Raw genomic sequence first — 5,600 nt, 5'->3', positions numbered from 1 at the left:
CCCAGGAGGGCAGGGAGCAGGGCCCAGGGGAGGGCAGAGGGAGGAGGGAGGGAGCACCTGGCCCAGCATCAGGCAGGGGAAAGGAGTGGCTGGCAGAGCATCCTGGCATCAGGAGGGGACAAGGGGAGAGATGGGAGGAACAGAATTTGGAGCCTTGAGGAGAAACAGGATAGGTGATGGGAAGGGGGCTAGCATTTATCGATCGCCTTCTGTGTGCTGGGCCCTTTGCCGGTCACTTTATGTAAATTCGTGATTTTCTCCAATTCTCCCAACATCCACCATGAGGCCAGCATAGCTGCTCCAGATAACTATGTGATGCTTATAAGCTAAGTGATGCTCAAAGATAGTCATGAGTTGCCCAAGGGCTTGCACAAGGACAATAAGTGGCTGAGCTGTGATTTGAACCCAGGTCTCTGTGACTTTAGAATCATGTGCTTTCTACTTGACCAAGACAGGTGACAGGAACAGGGGAGGTGGGGAGGGGAGAGATGAAGACGGGATGGCTTATTTGGGGGATGGTGCCTCTTCTACAGGATGAGGTCAGACTTGTCTCCATGGTTCTTGGGTTCCTTGAGGCCTCCGCTTGCTTAGCCTCTGCCCTTTGCTGCCCTTCCCTAGAATTCCCTGGCTCCCTGATGCCTCCACATCCTCCTGGTCTGTTGGGCGCTGGGGGCAGGCCTGGAGGAGCGTGCTGAGGCAGAGGAGCAATGGGACGGGAGAGGAGTGGAGCCATGCTACACTGCACTAGTTGCGGGAAGGAGACCCTCCCAGACTGGGCAGACCCACGCTGAGGAAGGGCTCTGTGGAGGACTACAGGATACTGCTTCCGCGGGACCCGGATGCCACTAATCTCCTGCACAGCCTCGGCCCAAAGTTTGATTAGCTGGGCCTGGCTCTCCTGCTTACCCAACAGGCCGGCTGGCCAGAAGCCAGGCTGCAGTGGGGAGGCTCCCTGGCACCTCCTCCTGCTCTCACTCCCAGCTGGTAAACAGCAGAGCAGGAGCCAGCCACGCCTCAGCCTCGTGACTGCAGCCCACTCCCCCCAGCATGGTGCACGTGGCATCTGGCGTGGAGAGGGCAGGCAGCTGTCCCTTCCCTCACCTGCCCTCACCATCCTCCACTCGTGCCCCACCCTGGAACCTCACGCTCTGCTACTATCAACACCTCCGTTCCTGGGTAGCTCCCAGAGACTCCGGAGGGCTGCAGCTTACGGGACAAAGGTTAGAAGTAGAAAAGGACTTTCCAGCTCCCAGGATGGTTGACAAGAGTGCAGGGAGTGAGGAAGAGTGGAGTGGAAACTTTTGGGGACCTTCCTGTACCGAGAGTCTGGGGGCGTGTGTCTGTTCCTCTGAGACTCTGATTATCCCCGTGTCCTTTTGGTAAATGCATGGCCCACGCGTCTGTGTATACTTCTCTGCACAGAACAGGATGTTGGTCTGTTTTGGGGCTCAGCCCCTTGGGCAAGCTTGGAGTAAGAAGCAAAGCTCTCTAAAGCACCACCCAGGCCAGTGCCCAGCAGACAAGTAGAGCCGGCAAGAGGCAGAGGGGCAGGGTGCAGGGGGTGCTGGGGCAGTGTTGCTCTGCTGTCCCCTTCCCTGCCCACGATTGGCTTTGCTTCCTCTCAGTATCCTCTCTCTGTGTCTCTGCCTGCCAACCGCTCCATGCCTGTGGCTCTTCTGTTTTCTGTGCCTTGGTAGTTCATCCCTCTTTTTATTTTCTCCTCTCTAAGCCTCTCTTTCTCTGTGACTCTGGGTCCCTCAGGATCCTTCTTGACCTCCCAAGCATGGGCATGGAGTAGAGGCCGTGCAGAGCACCTGGGGATGGGCACTTGGCCCTGGCATCGTGCCAGGCAGCCCTCCCCACCCCAGATATGGTAGGTCTGGCTGCCTCTCTCAGCCATGCCACTTCGTGCCACTGTGTAAGGTGGGGAGGAAGTGACTGGTGGTTGGGAAGACAGGGTCCTGGCCTCTAGGCCTAAGCTAGTCTCATGCTTCCCAGACATTCTCGTATCTCTACGCCTTCCTTACCCTAAGCATGGATGGCTGGTGTTCTTTCTCCCTGGGGCAAGTAGGTACCCTGATCATCCTTTTGGGAAGTCCCCCCTCATGCCTACACTTCCTCCCTCCTGCTCTAATCACAGCTGCTTTTCTGGAGGAATCAGTCCTTTCAGAGCAGGGCAGTGGTTATTTCCTCCCCAAATACATTCTCACATTCTTATGCAAGGAAGAGGCTGATAGGGATCAGAGAATCAATTCACCCACCACGTGCCCAAGTTCCCTTATCAGGGGAATCTGAACGCCAGGGGCAAGCAGCCTGGGGGCGTGGAGGGTGGTGGTGGTGGCTTGGAACTGGGGAGCAGTCACCAACTTCTTCTTCCCTTCCTTTCCACCCCCTAGACCACAGAAACCACTTAAAGCTCGTGCAAGCCTGCCCCTCCTGGGAGGGCCTGGGGTGTAAAGGTGGAAAGTTTGTGGGGCCTGGGCAGCCTGCATGCCACATACTACCTCAGCTCCATCCTTCGAGGGCCACCCGCTCTGGGAGGCCTGATCCAGTGATTAGGAACACCTTCCTTTGTGTCCTTCCTAAGAGGTCCATGCCTGGGGAGACCTCAACCCACTGGAGTGACTCAGGGAGGGGGCACAGTCCCCTCAGCCATTAAAAAAAGGACATCTCCGGCTCTATAAACATCTGTAGATCTCACAGTCACCACCCCTCCCCTTTCCTGTTACAAAGGCCACTGTGGGTGGAGGGCCCAGTGGGAGTTTGACCTCAGCTCCTGGCCCTGAACTTTCCATGTGACCCTGCCTGTAGCACTCATCTGTCAATTAACATCTGTGGTCATTTAGACTTGGACGTAGCAAGGAGGGTTGAAAAGCAGGAGCTCTGATTTTTGGAGCCGAAAGACGGGTAAGAATGTAGCCTACTATTAGTCCTCATTTACCACATTGTTAAAAAGGGGACAGTAATATCTGTCCAGACTTGTGTCTGTGAACATGCTTTGAGGCCAGAGCAGTCTGCACACAGGAGGGGTTCTTACGACCTTATTTGCCCCAGGGCATGCTTCTGTGGCTTTAGTTTAGCCTGGAAGTTCCTCCAGGGACATTGTGGTCCCCATGGGGGGGTGGGGAGGGGGAGGGTCACAGCTGTGGATACTGAGTGAACTGCTCCTGACCGGAGTGGACTTGAATTCTCACCTTGCGGGCCTCCTCTGAATGGCAGGTGAGGTAGGAGGTCTGGATGGAGCCACAGTCCTAAAACTTCCCTGCAGTCAGGGCTGATCCTCAGGCAAGTTTACTTAACCTCTCTGATCTATCTTCTCGGTAAAATGGTAACGGTACCCGCCTTACTGAGTGGTTGCAATGATTAACTGGCATAACAATAAAGTACAGGACCTACTGGTACAAAGTACTGTGGTTAAAAAGCGATGTTTCTGTCCCTCCCTCCCTCTTTCCATTCTTACAATCTTCCTTTCTTCTCTTTGTCTGACTCCCTTCCTAATCTTTCTCCTGCTTTATTTTTCTCTAGAACATATTACCAGGTAACATTTCTACATTGTACTTATTCATTTTGTAAATTGTCTGATCCCCATGTCTGTTTTGATCACTGCTGTATCCAATGCCCAGAACCTCCTGGCCTTCCCTAAGTATTTGTTGAAGGACTGCATGAATGAAGGGTAAATGACCTCTACTTCTCTTTCCAGCTACTTTCAAATGGGCATCAAATACAGTTACTCACCAAAGGTTGTTAGGGGAGGATTTGGGACTGAAGTAGGACAGTACTAGGGATAGAGCTGGACCTATGGGTGGACTTCACAGGCTGAAAAGATTGGAGAGCTATCATCCTGGGGAAGGAAGTGACCTGACTGGGAGGTGGCAGCTGGCACTTAGGGATATTATAGTGAGGTGATTAAGAACCCAGATTCTGGGGGCTTCCCTGGTGGCGCAGTGGTTGAGAATCTGCCTGCTAATGCAGGGGACACGGGTTCGAGCCCTGGTCTGGGAAGATCCCACATGCCGGGGAGCAACTAGGCCCGTGAGCCACAACTACTGAGCCTGCGCGTCTGGAGCCTGTGCGCCGCAACAAGAGAGGCCGCGATAGTGAGAGGCCCGCGCACCGCGATGAAGAGTGGCCCCCACTTGCCGCAACTAGAGAAAGCCCTTGCACAGAAACGAAGACCCAACACAGCCAAAAAAAATAAAAATAAAAATAAATAAATAAATAAAAGATTACTATAAAAAAAAAAAAGAACCCAGATTCTAAGGCCAGACTCTCTGGGTTTGAATCCTAGTTCTACCCCTCACTGGATGAGTAAAACCCAAGGTCACACTGGATAAAAATATTAGCAATAGTACTTAACCTTCAATGGGGTTGTTGGCAAGTTGTTGGAACAGTTCCTTGCATGGCAATTATCTTGGCGTAGCTGTTAGCACTTAATATTATTTGATCAATGCTACCACCTAGTGGACATCTGGAGCAAGATTTCCCTGGCCGGGGTCGGGGGGGGGCGGGGGTGGTGGTGGTGGTGTTGAGGGTGGGGTGGGGAGGGACCTAATCAGGGGAAGGAGAAGGAACCGAGGGGTGCTTTGAATGCAAGTGTGTGTGTTTGTGTGTGTGTGTGATGCTAGCATTACACATGCTGAGGTTTATCTAGATCCAGCAGGCTTGGCCCTGGTTAGGGCCACCGGGCAAAATGCGAAAGGGGGAGGGAGAAAGAAGTTGGGTTGGCACAGCACCTCCCTTCCTCCCTCCCTCTCCCCCTCCCTTCTTTCCTCCTCCAAGCCTGGCCTGAGCCAAGAGGAACCAGCTCCAGGGAAGGTGGGGGAGAGAGAAGAAGGTCACTGCTGACGTCAGGGACATTCAGGTAGGAGGTAAACACAATGTGACCTACATTTATCCATTTTCCACATTCTGCCCCTACTCACTGGGGTAGCCTTTTCTGGGCACCCCTGAGAACAGCTCTTACAGTCCAGTGGGACCCCCTCCTCCCCCAGGACCTCAATCCCTGGGACATTCTATCTTGGTCTTTCATTACCCAAGCACTGTTCTAGCTCCTAGCTCCAGCTTTACCCCCAAGGGTGGCACAGGTGTGGAAGGGACAGGCAAGAGAGAGGACACCTAAAGGCATAGTGTGCTAGTCTTACATCCACTGACTCACTCCCAAGACATGGAAATTTCATCTCTCTTCAGAACAGATGGGGGGGTGGGTAGATGGGTGGGGTAGTGCTGCTTTCCCCTGTGCAGCCCCAAGGAACCCCCAGCGGAAGGTGGCTTATGCTGGTTTCAGTCACAGAGTTTTTTTCTGGAGTGACTCAGTGATTGGAGGGCCCCCTGAAGGGGTAGGGTTGAACAGGGAACCTAGGCCCTACTCAGGCCAGACCTACTGAACTAGTGTCAGGGTCTCTCAGGAATGGAGCCCAGGATTCTTTCTGCATGTTTATCAAGCTCATCCAGGATTTCTGATGTCTGGTTATTGTGATGCTCATTCAAGTTTGAGAACCACTGCTTAAGGTCTGCTCCAAATCAGACAACTGAATGAGCTTCCTCCATCCCGTGTACGGCCAGGGCAGAGGGAGGAGGGTAGGCTGCAGATCTGAAAGCGT

The sequence above is a fragment of the Eubalaena glacialis genome, chromosome 3 (genome assembly GCF_028564815.1).
Source record: "Eubalaena glacialis isolate mEubGla1 chromosome 3, mEubGla1.1.hap2.+ XY, whole genome shotgun sequence".
Taxonomy (NCBI): Eukaryota; Metazoa; Chordata; class Mammalia; order Artiodactyla; family Balaenidae; genus Eubalaena; species Eubalaena glacialis.
Note: the sequence above shows the minus strand (reverse complement) of the source record.